Below are 17,377 nucleotides of genomic sequence, written 5' to 3'. Positions count from 1 at the left end.
ATCTCTGAACCGAGCATGTCACTTCAGAGATTTCCCCAGACCCTAATTATATAAAATTTTAGAATTCCAGGAGTGTGTGGCTGCACGACATCTTATGCTATTCATAACAAGCAATATAAAATAAATCATCTAGCAGCTGCCTGTTCTTCAGGTTTGAGTGGTGGCGGGAAAATTCAAAATAATGGCGGTGGGTAGGTGTAATGGTGGTGGGTCTAGTGTCGAAATATTGAATTCAATCCATTATTGTGAACAACTTTATGAAAATAAAATATATAATATAAGAAACAAAAAGAAAAGAAACCAGCAACATACAGAGAATCGTGATGATTCCAGAATGCTGCTGAGCGGAACAGAGAGAGCACAGAGATTAAGATGCTTCTTGCTCTGTGCTCAGGAATCACACCTGTCAATGCTCAGGGGACCACGTATGTGGTGACAGGGTTCAAGTTGACCACATGCAAGATAAGTGCCTTACCAGCTATACTATCTCTCTATGTCTCTGTTCTATATTTTTTAATTGGGGGGCCAGACTCATTAGGGAAGTGCTCAGGGGTTACTTGTAGCTCTGCACCCAGGAATCACTCCTGGCAGGACTCAAGGGACCATATGGGTTTCAGGTGATGGAACTGGGTTGGCTGTGTGCAAAGCAAGTGTCTTACCTGCTGTACCTTACCTGCCATACTAGCAGTCTGACCCTTTGGTTCTTTTTTCTGGCTGCTGTACATGATCTTTGTTCCCAGTTGCTGTGCTGGGAGTAAGGGCTAACACTCTACTTGTAGTGCTCATGTCCCTCCACTCACACAAACAGGGGACCCCAAACAGCAGAGTCATTAAGACCATGCTCATTGTGATCAGGTATCACTGGGGATCAAACTCGTGTTCTCAGTAAGATGGTGTATTAACCACTGAGCTAGCCCCAGAGCCTGAATATTACTTAGAATTATGGTAATATTAATTAGAATATTACTAATCTATCTTGGGAGGAATTAAGTGGTGGCATCTTATGGTTTGAGGTTTATAAGGGAATGTTTGGGGGTATACATCCAGTGGCATTCTGGGACTACTCCCACCTCAGTGCTCAAAAGCCACTACTGGCAATTCTTGAGAGACCATATGGAACTGGGGGTTGAACCTGGGGAGTCATGAGCACATCATTTGCTCCAGCCTTTCAAATATTTCCCTCACCCTTCTTGTGTTTTCACTTGCATTTTTCAAAATAATTACTCATATCTCACCATTTCTGTACTCATTTTTGAGACTTTTTCCTATGGGCTCAGTGAAATTTCCTTTAAATTCTGGACTATACATTTGTCATATACATATACAGGTTGCAAATATCATCATCTTAAAGACATACTCAATAGAGAGTCTAATCTCAGCACTGTAGCACTGTCCTCCGTTGCTCATCGATTTGCTCGAGCGGGCACTAGTAACAAGACTTGTTACTGTTTTTGGCATATCGAATATGTCACTGGTAGCTTGCCAGGCTTTGCTGTGCGGGCATGATACTCTCGTTAGCTTGCCGGACTCTCTGAGAGGGGCAGAGGAATCAAACCTGGGTCGGCCCAGATTGGCTGTGTGCAAGGCAAGCGCCCTACCCTCTGTGCTATTGCTCCAGCCCTCTAATCTCAGAAAACAATAAATTTTTAAGACATCCCCAAATATTTTAGAGTAAACTTTTTTCAAAATAGGAATGACTTCTTAGTCAGAGCAATAGCACAGCAGGTAAGGAGCTTGTCTTGCACACAGCTGACCCAGGTTCAACCCCTGGCATCTCATATTGTTCCCCAGTTCCTCCAAGAGTAATTTCTGAGTGCAGAGCCAGGAGTAACCCCTGAGCAATGCCTGGCATGACCCCAAAACAAAAAACAAGCAAAAAATACAAATGGCTTCTTTACTGAATTTTTTAAAGATGAAATTTTAAGAACTATCCCTCAGTACTTGAGAGTGCTTTCAGGTGGCACATACCATTGTACCTCCCTATACTTCCTTCTGGATTAGGAGCTATTGAACAATATATGTATACAATATATTACGTCCATATATCCTCCTTTTTTCCTCTTTTTTTGGTCCACATATGGCAATTGGAGTTACTCTGACACTGTAATCAGAAATTACTCCTAGTGGTACACAGGGGACCATATTGGGTTCCAGGGATTGAACCCGGCTCAGCCACGTGCAAGGCAAGTGCCCTCCCTGCTGTACTATCAATAGCTCCGGCTGGTTCCTTCTTCATTGTTACATTCAGAGAACACGTTTCCTAAGTAAGTCACAGCAACCAGGAGAACAAAGTGATAAAAGATGCATTTCCTGTCCTGTGGATAGGGATCCTTGGAAAGCCACAGTGTCCGAGGATGGCAGGTATTTGTCATTGGTAGCAGTTGCCCATTTCGGGAACATTAACCTGTTACATGAAGAGATCAGGCCACCGCTAAAATGTGGCTCTTCTCTCCTCCCCACACGCCACTTATTTATCCGAACAGACCGTGCGTGTCAGGCATCTTCTGGTCTCTACCAATATCTCATTGCTTTTTACAATTCCTTCGTGAGAGTCAACACAGTTTGCCAAAGTCCTTACTCTTTATCTAGATGTTGAGTAATCCATGCAAGCTGAGTTTAATTATTTCCATTCTTAATAATCTTGCCAGCCAAAGCTGGCCTCTGCAGACACTAAAGATTTAAAGTCAGAGGTGTTTGTTTCAGATGGAGCTAACTTTAGCCCTGACTTCAGCATTGGGTAACAGAGAACAGGAAATACTTTTAAACGGTTGTGGCTGGGCATTAAAATTATCATCATGCATTGTAGACCAGGGATGTAACTCAGTAGTCAAATACATACCTTGCACAAAGGAGGTACATATGTCTGATCTGGCATCAAAACAAACTCCCCCAAAAGTCATAATACATTTTGTTTTCTGTTTTCTTTGGGTGGGGGGCGGAGCACACCTGGCTCTGTGCTCGGAGAGGGGTCACTCCTGAAGGAGTTAAGGGTCCAAACAGGGTGTCAGGAGTTGAATCCAGGCTTGCTGCGTGGAGAGCAAGTACCCTTGCCTTGCATGCAGTCCCTCCATCTGGGGGCCTGGCATGGGAGTTCTGATGCCCGCTGCCTCACCCAATCGCTTCTCTTGACATATCTTGCGTTTTCACTTTTACTGGCTGGTGTTCTCATCTGCTCTTGAATTTGTTCTTGGTGTCATCACCAGTGCTTTTCTCGGTCTGCCCCTGGACAGAGCTATGAGAACCCAATTAATGCTGTCAAACTCTGCAATTTCCTCAAAATGACATCCCACCAAAGGATATGTTCAAAGGAGGGACAGTATGGTGGATAGGTCCTTGCACATGGCCTACCCAGATTTGATCCCTGGAACACAGATGATCTCGAAAGTCCAATCAGGTGTTATCCCTAAACCCAGAGCCAGAAGTAAGACCCGAGCATTGTTGGGTGTGGCACCCCCCACCCACCAAAAAAAGAAAGAAAGAAAGAAAGAAAGAAAGAAAGAAAGAAAGAAAAGGAAAATACACAGAGAAGTAAAGTTGCATCATTAGTACCGGGGAAATGGCAGTGAAAGGCCCCAAGTTCAATCTCCGGCACCACACAGGTTTAGTTCTCTGGGAGTAGCCCTGGAGGTCTCTGGACACCAGCAGGGTGGTCTCAGTGGTCCCTGGCACTGCCAGGCCAGAGCAGCACCACACCCAGACCCCAGCATTGAACTTTCTGGCTTGGTTGGCTGAGTGTTATCATGAGGTCTCTGGATCCTCTGAGCACTGCTGAGGAGTTCACCCTCCTGCCCAAATTAAGGTACATTGTTTTTTGCATTTATAACCCTGAAATGAAGTCATAAAAAAATCTAGGCAGCCAATAATATTGGACTGCTTTGGCCATGATTATAAACACAGAAGGTGTTTGGTGTGGGGAGGAGTTTGGGCACAAAACGCCACCACTGAGTACAACCCACTTTTTTGCTATTCATATTTTACAGATGGTCTGTGATGACGTGCACTGAAAGAAATAGCAGCCAAGAAAATCTGGCCGTGTCCCATGCCAGTCGCCCTGAACGCAACCTGAAAAATGAAATCCCTGCTCGTCTGACACTCACTGGGTGTGTTTTCTTTTTTGTGGCCTTTGGAAGCCTTGAATGTGATAACCCAGGAAAGGCCATGCCCAGAGAATCACATGAACTGGACTTTGCTAATCCTTGGCTTATTTGAAGAAGCTAGAAATTTTAGAGAATGGAGGAATCTTAATTCCCTGTCACTCCATTCTCAATCCCTTTTTTTTCTGGCCTGCTTAGCTCCCAGGCCTAGGAGACCCCAGTGAATTGTACCTTAACGGTGGGCACAGGAAGGCTCATGATGAAAACATCACTGAGAGAGGCCAGATGATCTAAGAGAGACAGTGAGGTCAAAGCAGGAACATGCAAGGTCTACTCTGCATCTGGTTATTAGTAGTTCCTGGGGCTGGAGCAACAGTACAGAAGATGGTGCATTGGCCTTATTTGCCTTACATGTGGCCGACTCAGGTTCAATCTGCAGCACCACATATGATCCCATATGTGCTCCAGAAGTAAACCCTGAGCACAGAGCCAGGAGTAAGCCCTGAGCATCAACAGGTGTGAATCCCCCCAAAAAAACCTTATGACCATTTATTAATAGTTCCCACCCAAGTCAATCCTTCCCTTTTCATTCTGCTGTAAAAGGTGGGGAGTGGACTGAATTATCTCAGGTTCCCCCCACTTTAGCATCAACTGGCTGGACAAGACAACTGTCTAGACCAGCTCATTCACTCATGTCATCAGGCTGACTTTTCTACAGAGTCAGTATTATAAGAAAGAGCAGACCCTCATTTCAGGTGAAAATCTTTATTAGAGATCAAAGTTTCTCACTCAGTAAAAATTCTCCGTTCAACAGGACCAAGCTGGCTTATTTTCTTGACGAATTCAAATCAAACACAAACACTTTTTTTTAAAATTTTTACTAGTGAGACACCATGAGGTACAGTTATAGACTTACAAATTTTGTGCTTGGGTTTCAATTATACAATGACTAAATACCCATGCCTCCACCAGTGCCCATTTCCCACCACCACGGATCCCAGTATCCCTCCCACCCCCCATTCCCCCCATCCCACCCTGCTTCTGTGGCAGGGCATTCCCCTCTGTTCTCTCTCTCCTTTTGGGTGTTGTGGTTTGCAAAAGAGGCATTGAGTGGCAATCATGTTTGGTCTATAGTCTACTTTCAGCATGCTTCTCTCATCCTGGGAGGATCCTCCCAACCCTTTATTTGGTGGTCCCTTCTCTATCTGAGTTGCCTTTTCCCCTAGCATGTGTGGCTGGCCTCCAAGCCATGGAGCAAAATTCCTGGCACTAATCTCAGCCATTCTTGGGTGTTAGTCTCCTATTTTGTTACTTTATGTTCCCCAGATGAATGCAATCTTTCTATGTCTATCCCTCTCTTTCTGACTCATTTCTCTTAACACGATACTTTTCATGTAGTATCACGTGTATGTAAATTTCATGACTTTATCTTTTCTAACCGCTATATAGTAGTCCATTGTATAAATGTACCAAAGTTTCTTTAACCAGTCATCAAACACAAACACTTTTAAAGTTACATTTTTTTAAAAATTAAGCTTTTGTTTGTTTTTGCCAACGTTGTTATTCTTGTCATTGAGTCTTTCAAATACTTAGGAATAAAATGCACATGTAAGATACCATTTAAAAGTACCTGCTTTGGGTCAGTTAATCCACTGCTTCTTGAACCCGGGACTTGGATTTCACCCTGCAAGCCCCCAGGCGTCCCCCGGATGCTGGGAGACAAAGCAGCTCTGAGCCTCTCTGCCTCTCCCTTCCCGTCGCCCAAGCTGAGCTGGTCTCTTCTCCCCACCCAGTCTTTACTCCCCCCCCACACACACACATCAGGCACCCGTGGGGGTGTAGCCACTTTAGAAGTGGGCGTGGTTTTTTAGAAGTGGGCGTGGCCTACCTTACGGCAGGCCAACGCTTACGTGGCCACAAGCAGTTTACTGATACCAAGAAATCTAATCCCTACACCTTCACACCAACATCCCCTCAAACAACGCAAATCCCCGCCACAGGGAGAGGAAAAGGAAACAAGTTCAGAAGCCTCAGTAGGTGCTAGCCACCTAAGGGACCTCTCTGACAAAGAATTCAGATATGAAGTCATCAAGATGTTCAATCAACTCAATGAAACAGTCAAACAGATATCCAGTAAATTGAAAGAGGACATGAAAGAAACAATCACACAATCCACAAAATACAGGAAGAAATGAGAGCAGAAATTGGAAAGCTTCGCACAGAAATGGCAAGGATCAAAGATTCCATAGATGAAATGAAAAACTCAGTCTGTGTCCTCAAACATAGAATGACCACAGCTGAGGAAAGAATCAGTGAGCTGGAAGATCAGCTGCACCAAGTCAACAGGCAACAACAAACAGTGGCAAAGAACCTCAAAATAGCTCTACAGAGAATCAGAGTCCTAGGAGACGATTCCAAAAGAAACAACATTAGAATCATTGGACTACCAGAAGCTCAGGGAAACAATCCCAATGAAAAAGCCATGGTTAAACAAATCACTGCCGAAAAATCCCCAGAGCTCCACAGTGCAGCCATTCAGATTCAAGAAACCCGAAGGGTGCCAGCTAAAAGAGACCCGAACAAAAACAGTCCAAGACATATCATAGTTAGAATGATCGATGCTGCCAATAGAGACACAATACTGCAAGCAGCAAGGGCAAAGAAGGAAATCACATACAAAGGAGCACCCCTTAGATTCACAGCAGACCTATCAGAGGAAACCTTCCAAGCCCGAAGACAGTGGCGAGATATAGTGAAAAAACTCACTGAAACGAATGCTTCACCAAGAACACTCTATCTGGCTAAACTCTCACTCAAAATTTAAGGAACGGTACACTATTTTCTAGATAAACAGCAGTTCAGGAACTTCATAGACTCAAAAACAAACCTAAAACAAGGGCTAAAGGGGCTACTATAAGTCAAGACAAACCCTACAACCACAACAGACCCTTACAGAAAGATGACACAAAACCCCATAACAATAATCTCTCTCAATGTCAACGGTCTAAATTCACCAATTAAGAGACACAGAGTGGCAAAATGGATACAGAGACAGAACCCAACATTCTGCTGCCTACAAGAAACTCATCTCAACAGTCGGAACAAACACAGACTCAAAGTCAAAGGATGGAAAACAATCCTGCAAGCAAATAGCTCCTTCAAAAAAGCTGGGGTAGCCATACTAGTATTCGACAACATTAATTTCATGTTGAAAAAGATTAGAAGGGACAGTGAAGGCTATTTTCTCTTCATCAAGGGATATGTACAACAGGAAGAAATCACACTCTTAAATGTATATGCACCTAATAAGGGAACAGCTAAATATTTAAAACAACTGCTAACAGATTTTAAGGAGGACATTGCTAGCAACACAATAGTACTTGGAGACTTCAACATCGCCTTATCACCTCTGGATAGATCAACAAGAACAAAACCCAGCAAGGAATCATTGGCTTTGAAAGAAGAAATAGAAGAGAAAGGGCTTATAGACCTATACAGGGCTTTACACCCCCAAAAGAAAGAATACACATTCTTCTCCAGTGCACATGGAACATTTTCCAAAATAGACCGTGGGCTAGGACACAAAACATACCTCAACAGAATCAGGAAGATAGAGATAGTATCAACCATCTTTTCAGACCATGATGCACTGAGGATAGAAATGAATCACACACAGACACGGAGAACCAAATGAAACACCTGAAAATTAAACAACTCAATGCTGAACAACGAGTGGGTCAGGAACTAAGTCAAGGATGAAATCAAAAGATACCTGGAAACAAATGAGAATGAAGACACGAGCTACCAGAACCTATGGGATGCAGCTAAAGCCGTATTAAGGGGGAAATTTATAGCTCTGCAAGCATATCTTAGGTCTGTAGAAAAGATGCACATAAACAACTTGACCTCACAGCTCAAGACCTTAGAAAAGGATCAACAGAAAGAGCCTAAATCAGGCAGAAGGAAAGAGATCATAAAACTTAGAGCAGAAATCAATGACATGGAAACCAAAGAAACAATCCAAAAGATCAATGAAACCAAGAGCAGGTTCTTTGAGAAAATAAACAAGATAGATAAACCACTAGCAACACTCACAAAGAAACAGAGAGATAGAACTCTAGTAAACTGAATCAGAAATGAGAAGGGGGATATCATAACAGAAACCAAAGAAATCCAAAAGATCATCAGAGACTACTTTGAAACTCTGTATGCCACGAAACAAGAGAACCTAGAAGAAATGGATAAATTCCTGGACTCCTATAATCTCCCAAAGCTGAATCAAGAAGACCTAGAGTATCTAAATAGACCTTTTAACATCAAGGGAATCGAAACTGTAATCAAAAGTCTTCCCAAAAACAAAAGCCCAGGTCCAGATGGATTCACTAGCGAATTTTTCCAAACATTTAAAGAGGACCTACTGCCAGTCCTTCTCAAGCTTTTCCAGGAAATTGAAAAAACAGAAATTCTCCCAAACAGTTTCTATGAAGCCCATATCTCTCTAATACCAAAAGGAAACAAAGACACCACAAGAAAAGAAAACTACAGGCCGATATCCCTAATGAACACCAATGCGAAGATTCTCAACAAAATACTAGCAAATAGAATTCAACTACTCATCAAAAAGATCATACACCATGACCAAGTAGGATTCATCCTGGGGATGCAAGGCTGGTTTAACACTCGGAAATCAATCAACATAATCCATCATATCAACAAAAGAAAAGATAAAAATCATATGATCATATCAATAGATGCAGAGAAAGCATTTGACAAGATCCAGCACCCGTTTATGATAAAAACCCTCGCCAAAATGGGGATAGAGGGGACTTTCCTCAATATAGTTAAAGTCATCTACCACAAGCCTACAGCAAGCATCATCCTCAATGGGGAAAAGTGAGAGCCTTCCCTCTAAGATCAAGAACAAGACAAGGATGTCCACTCTCTCCACTGCTTTCAATATAGTACTGAAAGTGCTTGCAATAGCAATTAGGTAAGAAAAAGATATTAAGGGCATCCAGATAGGAAAGTAAGAAATCAAGCTCTCACTATTCGCAGATGATATGATACTATACTTAGAGAACCCTATAACCTCTACCAAGAAACTTCTAGAAACAATAGGCTTGTATAGTAAAGTTGCAGGCTATGAAATCAATACCCAAAAGTCCATGGCTTTCCTATATGCAAATAGTGAAAGAGAAGAAAGTGACATGAAGAAAACAATCCCGTTTACAATTGTGCCCCAGAAAATCAAGTACCTAGGAATCACCTTAACTAAGGAAGTAAAGGACCTGTACAAAGAAAACTACATAATGCTACTTCAGGAAATAAAAGAGGATACAAGGAAATGGAAAAATATTCCCCTGTTCATGGAACGGGAGACTTAACATTGTCAAAATGGCAATACTTCCCAAAGCACTGTATAAATTCAATGCAATCCCTATTAGGACACCCATGACAATCTTCAAAGAAGTGGAGCAAACACTCCTGAAATTTATATGGAACAATAAGCCCCCACGAATAGCTAAAGCAATTCTTGGGAAAAAGAAAATGGGAGGAATCAACCTCCCTAACTTCAAACTCTACTAGAAAGCAGTAATAATTAAAACAGCATGGTACTGGAACAAAGGCAGAGCTGTAGACCAGTGGAACAGGGCTGAATATGCTGACATCTCCCCCCAAGCATATGAGCATCTAATCTTCAATAAGGGGGCAAGAAAAGTGAAGTGGAGCAGGGAAAGCCTCTTTAACAAATTGTGCTGGCAAAACTGGATGGCTACATGCAAAAAAAGTGGGCTCAGATCTATGCCTAACTCCATGTACAAAAGTAAGATCAAAGTGGATTAAAGACCTCAACATCAGACCAGAATCCATAAGGTACATTGAGAAAAAAGTTGGGAAAACCCTCCATGATATAGAAGCTAATGGTGTCTTCAAAGATGTCACACTGCTGGCCAAGCAAGTGAAAACAGAGATAGATAAATGGGACTATCTTAAACTAAGAAGCTTCTGCACCTCGAAAGAAATGGTCACGGTCACGGTCCTCCCGTTGTTCATCGATTTGCTCGAGCGGGCCCAGTAACGTCTCCATCATGAGATTTCTTGTTACTGTGTTTGGCATATGGAATACATCACGGGTAGCTTTCCAGGCTCTGCCGCGCGGGCGAGATACTCTCGGTAGCTTGCCGGGCTCTCCAAGAGGGGCGGAGGAATTGAACTGGGGCCAGCCATGTTGGCTGCGTGCAAGGCAAACGCCCTACAGTGACCAAAATACAAAGACAGTCTACAGAATGGGAAAGGATATTCACCAAATACACATCCGATAAGGGGTTGATATCAAGGATATACAAAGTACTGGTTGAACTCCACAAGAAGAAAACATCAAACCCCATCAAAAAATGGGGAGATGAAATAAAGACAAAATTTCACAAAGAAAAAATCCGAATGGCTAAATGGCACATGAGAAAATGCTCCACATCATTAATCATCAGGGAGATGCAGATCAAAACCACAATGAGATATCATTTCACACCACAGAGACTGGCCCATATCCACAAGAACAAAAGCAACCTGTGCTTGTGCAGATGTGGCGAGAAAGGGACCCTCCTTCACTGTTGGTGGGAATGCCGACTGGTTCAGCCCTTCTGGAAAACAGTATGGACGATTCTCAAAAAATTAGAAATTGAGCTTCCATTTGGCCCAGCAATACCACTCCTGGGAATATATCCCAGAGAGGCAAAAAAGTTTAGTCGAAGTGACATCTGCAATTGTTTGTTCATTGCAGCACTCTTTATAATAGCCAGAATCTGCAAAAAACCTGAGTGCCTGAGAACAGATGACTGGTTAAAGAAACTTTGGTACATTTACACAATGGAGTACTATGTAGCCGTTAGAAAAGATGAAGTCATGAAATTTACATACAAGTGGTACTACATGGAAAGTATCATGTTAAGTGAAATGACTCAGAAAGAAAGGGATAGACATAGAAAGATTGCATTCATCTGGGGAACATAAAGTAACAAAATAGGAGACTAACACCCAAGAATGGCTGAGATTAGTACCAGGAATTTTGCTCCATGGCTTGGAGGCCAACCACACATGCTAGGGGAAAAGGGAGCTCAGATTGAGAAGGGAACACCAAATAAAGGTGTTGGGAGGATCCTCCCAGGATGGGAGAGGCATGCTGAGAGTAGACTATAGACCAAACATGATTGTCACCCATTGCCTCTTTTGCAAACCACAACACCCAAAAGGAGAGAGAGAACAAAAGGGAATGTCCTACCACAGAGGCAGGGTGGGATGGGGGTGGGGGGTGAGGGATGGGAGGGATACTGGGATCCGTGGTGGTGGGAAATGGGCACTGGTGGAGGGATGGGTACTTGATCATTGTATAATTGAAACCCAAGCACAAAAATTTGTAAGTCTGCAACTGTACCTCATGTCTCACTAATAAAAATTAAAAAAAAATAATAATAATAATAAAGTACATGCTTTGAAGAGGAAGCCTCTTCCTCTGTTAGGAATGCTGACTGGGTCAACCTTGGGGGAAAAACAATATGGACATGTCTCCACAAATAAAGTTGAGTTTCCAACTGTCCTAGCAATTTCACTTCTTGGCATTTATCCTGAAGGCCCAAAAATACTACTTTGAAAAGATCTTTGTTACTCCTATGGTCATTGTAGCATTATTCACAAGAACCAAGATCTGGGAACAACTTGAGTATCCAAGAACAGATAAGCAGGAGAGGAAACTGGTACCTAAACACAATGGAAAGCATCTCAGTGATGAGAAGAAAAGATGAAAGCAGTCAGTGTGCTGCTGTGGGCAGAGGGAGGTTTCACGATGAGCAAAGTCAGCCGGAAGGAAAGAATGATCTCTCTGTGTGTGAGATATAAAGAAACTTGGTATGGAAACAAACTGTCAAAGACAACAGACCCTAAGGGCCGAAGCCATAGCACAGCAGGGAGGGCATTTGCCTTGCATGCAGCCTACCTGGGTTCTATCCCCAGCATCCCATATGGTCCCTCAAGTACCACCAGGAGTAATTCCTGAGTGCAGAGCCAGGAGTAACCCCTGAGCATCACCGGGTATAACCCAAAAAGCAAAAAAAAAAAAGACAACAGCCCTGCGAACTGGTTTAGAGAAGTGAGCTACCAAAGGGCAGGAGAGGGCTGGTGGTAGGAGGGGACTGAGACAGTGGTGGGGGAAGTGGACACTGGTAAAGAATAGACATTAGGACACTGTCAGCAAGAAACCCACCCAGGAACAACTGTAAGTCACGGGGATTCAAGTAAGAAGATGCTGTCTTCGAAATGAGATAGGCCCGTCCTTTCCCATCTCCTTTCAGGGGCCCTTCCTGAGGCCACCCAGGGCCCTTGCCTCCCCTGCTGTATTCCCTGTAGTACCCACCAACTTAACTATAGACATTCATATATTTAGCTTGCTGTCTGTCTCCTGTCTTTAAAAAGAGCTGTAGGAGTTGTATCCACATTTGTAGCTCCTAAAACAGTTCTAAGCATACAGTGTTGGACATATTAGTAGATTTATTATGGGAGCAGGAGCGATAGTACAGCAGGTAGGGCTTTGCCTTGCATGTGGCCAACTTGAGTTCGATCCCTGGCATGTAGACATGCTTTCCACTCCTGAGTGTGGCCAAAAATAAAGAATGTCAGAAGACCATCAACAACCCAAGCTCCCCTCTCTCCCCACTCTCTTGGCTACCACCCTACAGTGGATTTTGGAAAATACTTTGGGAATACTGTACATAAATAAATCTCTCTCTCTCTCTCTCTCTCTTTCTCTCTCTCTCTCTCCATAGAAGGAGTGCACCACTCATTTGTGGAATATAAAGTAACAGAATGGGAGATAACACCCAAGGATAGTAGAGATAAGGACCAGGAGGATTGCTCCAAAGCTTGGAAGCCAGCCTCACATGCTGGGGGAAAAGACAGCTTAGAGAAGGAACCACTAAGTAAAGGATGCTTGGAAGACCTGCTCAGGATAGGAGATGTGTGCTGAAAATAAACTATAGACCGAACGTGATGGCCACTTAATACATGTATTGCAAACCACAACACCCAAAAGAAGAGAGAGAGTAAAAAGGAATGCACCTGCCACAGAGGCTGGGGGTGGGGGGCAGGGCTGGATGGGGATGGGGGAAGGGATACTGAAAACATTGGTGGTGTGGGAAATGGGCACTGGGGGAGGGATGTATATTCGATCATTGTATGACTGAAACATAAGTACAAAAGTTTGTAAGTGTAACTGTACCTCACAGTGATTGATTTAAAAAAGAAAGAAATCTCTCTCTCTCTCTCTCTCTCTCTCTCTCTCTCTCTCTCTCTCTCTCTCTCTCCTCCACCCCATCATTTCCTTCTGAAATTCTTTTCTGTGAGGACAGGAGACAGACCTGGAGAGCCTGAGTCATATTTAGGAGAGACTTTTCCTTTCCCACGAAGAGCCATTCCTCACTCCAGTCTGAGTCCATAGCTCTTCGAGGAATCAGGTGGCAGAGACCATCTCCCAAGCCAGACACAAGTAGATTCAGGCACGGTTTGACAACTGACTTGTGGACCTGGTGAGATGTGAGCCCTGAACTGTGCAGGGGCTCATTTCAAGTTCTTATTATTCCTAGATTTCCCAGGCACTCCCCAGGTGTTCAAAGTGGATAGAGGGGGAAGCAGTATATGTCCTTCTCACGGCTGCCGCCTCTCTCCTCCCTACTTCACATAAGCCCCCCAGAGAAGACCCCACTTCTCTGGTGAGGGTCACCACTCCTACCTGCAACAGATTTACTCAAAAGCTTTCAGGAAGGTCTTTCCTGAAGGAGAAAATCCTGGAAAATGGAAATCATTTGATGTTCTTCTATGTTCATTTATTCAGTCAACACTTATCTTATGGCAGACCCTGCATGCACCGGATGTCAGGGAGGGTGCAGATACAAACATGAAGCAGAGAGAAAGAGACAGAGAGAGAGAGAGCACACACAAATCTGCCCTCACACAATGTCTCTCCACCCCTAAGACACTACACCATGACAAGGTCGTAAATGCAGGGTGGAAGATTGGCACATTCCATAGGGGGAGTCCTCGAGTTAAAAATATCAAGTTGACAAGGCTGAAGAATTAGTACAGCAAATCGGACATTTGTTTTACATGCAACTGACCCGGGATTGATCCCTGTCATCCCACATGGTTCCCTGAGCCCACTAGGAGTGATCACTGACTTCAGAGTCAGGAGTAAGCCCTAAGCAACACCAGGTGTGGCTCCGAAACCTAAATAAATAGTCAAGTTGCCTATCAAAAAGTTTTTTCTGGGACCAAAACAATGATACAGGGGGTTGGGCACTTGCCTTGCATGCAGCTGACCCTGGTTCCATTCTCAGCATCTTATATGGGTCCCTGAGCACTGCCAGGACTGATCCCGGAGTGCAGAGCCAGAGTACTGCTGGAGCATTTATATACAATATAATTCTCACAAAATGTTTCTTCTGGGGAGCTTCCCTCTTGGGAGCTTCCCAGAAGAAACTGTCAGAACATAAGTTTGCTAGTTGAAGGCATGGGCGGGTAGGGAGGAAAGAATTGCTAGTGCAGAGATCAATAAACATCTCCATCATCCCTGTGGCCATGTCTCTGGAAGAGCTTGGCAGTGTTTATACTAGGATTAGCAAACCTAAGGAAAACTAAAGGTGCTGTGGAAGTTTGGCCCACCCTAAAGCACTTCCTTGCCCCCACCCTGGCCATGAAGGAGATGATGCCGACATGTCCCCAGAGTAATGGGAAGAAAGGCAAAGCCCTTTTTCTTCTACAAGGATCATGGCTGGAAAGGTTTTCAGAATCTGTTCCCCAGATAACATGCGAATCACATCTCCCTAGGTTATGAAACAGGAGATAGAGCAAAAGAAGAAAGGTTCTCATCTGCCCAGCCAACCTCTTGGGCCGAAAAACCTGGGCATTCCCTTGTCCTGAAAGCCCTCTCCCAGAAACATTTCCAATGGTGAATGCTTCTCAACCTAAATTCCAGAAGTTCTTCCCTTTCCCAAGGACTTCCTTGCTCAACCCTCCCTCTAAATATTGGTTCTCTCCCAAACACACAGTGTTTTCCCATTTCTAGTGTACCAGGGTCCTTCTGCCAGGGCATTTTTCCCTCTGAACTGATGTGGATTATTCATTCCGCTCCCTAACCTGCTCTAAAGGTGCACCTCCTTCCTAAGGGCAGACATCAGTTCAGCTCCTCCCTTCACCAAAATAATATCCCAATAAATATATATTATCCAGGGAGCAAATACAAAGAACCTGAAGGGTGGTCAGCACTCAGAAGATCAGGACTGCAAGGATTCCCCATTCACAGGCCAAAAGCAAGGATTGTGGGCTTCAAATATCCATTTCAAGAGAAAGTAGGATCTTCCCAGGGCTAGACTTTGTGCTAATCTGGAGCGACTACTTTTCACTCCATATTAGAGTGGATGGATGGGGGTGTGGAGGTTTCTTCTCTCCTCTGTTATTTTCCAAATGAGACCCCCTGGTTCCTGCCCCCACCTGGGGCATGTGGCCATGGCAACCTCTCCTGTCTACACCTTGGCCCCTGGCCCCTCCATGTAAGAGAAATAAGATTCCTATTTCTGTTATACCTCCAGGATAACTGATGAGTAAAAGTCTATGTTTTTGTTTTAATGGGGAGAGGGGGAACATAGCTCTATTTATTTAAGGAATATTTTCATTTTACTTCAGTTTTTTAGGGGGAGGGGCTCACACCTGGTGGTGCTCAGGATTTCCTCATGGCGGGCTTCAGGACAGGTACGGGGTACTGGGGATCAAACATAGGTTGGCCACATGCAGGACAAGCACCCCACCTCTGAACCATCGTTCTGGTCTTACTTTGGTTTTGAACCAATGCACTCCTAGTTTCTACTCAAAGTACACAAAGACACTAACCAGAAATGCTAGATGCACACCTATGTCCATTGCAGCACTGTTTACAATAGCTCTTTTACTAACCAATTTCTTTTTTGAAGGAGCGGCACACCTGGTCATGCTCAGGACTTACTCCTGGCTCTGTGCTCAGGGATTACTACTCCTGGCAGGGCTTAAGGACCAAACCATGGGATGCTGGGATCAAACCTGGGTCAGTCACGTGCAAAACAAGTGCCCTATTCACTGTACTATTGCCATACTCTCACTCTGACCCAAGTAAGCAAAAACTTAACTGCAAGAATTATAGAATCATTTACACACCCAAATAGCACAGCGGTAGGACGTTTGCCTTGCATGCAGCCAACATGGCTGACCCGAGTTCGATTCCTCCACCCCTCTCGGAGAGCTTGGTAAGCTACCGAGAGTATCTCACCCACACGGCAGAGCCTGGCAAGCCACCTGTGATGTATTCAATATGCCAAACACAGTAACAACAAAGTCTCCAATGGAGACGTTACTGGGCCCACTCGAGCAAATCGATGAACAATGGGAGGACAGTGACAGTGACAGTGGCACACCCAAATACTTCAATTGGATGAAAGAGCTAAATGTACACTGACAACAGCAATATTTTTTGTATCACCCTTACCATGCATTTCTTAGTATTCCACATAGACTCCCGATATCAACCTCAAGACACAGGTTACCATATCATCATCTCTGTTTCACAGATAAAGCAGCCAAGACACAGGGGGGTTAACAGTCTTTCTTCAAGTGACACAGCATGGAAATGCCACGTGAAGATCTGAACTCTGCACCAGATCTTAAGTGCTTGATCACCAATAACAGCACCTTAACCCAGGGCTTTTCCAAACCTGGAAGCAGGAAAGATAACGTAATCCTTAAAAAGAAGAGAGTTGGGGGCCTACGGGGGCGGGAGGGGAACTTTGGACATAGGTGGAGGGACACTGCTGCTCAGGAGTGCAGTGTTGGAACATGCCTGAAGCTCCATCCTTAGCAGTACTAAAGCATAGTGCTCTGATAAAAATTAAAGGAAAAGAAGGAAAAGGCCTGATGTGTGAAGTGCTCAGAGCCAGATCAACAGTACAGTGGGTACGGTGTTTGCCTTGCATGGCTGGCCCACGTTCAATCCCCATCATGCCCTTTGTCTCACTAGGCATGGTGGTCCCTGAGTGCAGAACCAGGAGTAAACCCTGAGCAGAAAAACAAAAAAGAGAAAGAAAACTGCTCTATGTCAGAAACAGTATTTAGAAAAGGAAATTAAATCTGGGTAAACACTATGACAGAAAGTTAAAAAAAAAAAAAACAATGCCAGGAAGGTAAATGAAACAAAGGACTTGAATGTCCATCAC

Source organism: Sorex fumeus, unplaced genomic scaffold (genome assembly GCF_029834395.1).
Source record: "Sorex fumeus unplaced genomic scaffold, SorFum_2.1 ptg000010l, whole genome shotgun sequence".
NCBI classification, from domain to species: Eukaryota; Metazoa; Chordata; class Mammalia; order Eulipotyphla; family Soricidae; genus Sorex; species Sorex fumeus.
The sequence above is the reverse complement of the archived record's forward strand: the minus strand, read 5'-3'. Positions refer to the sequence as shown.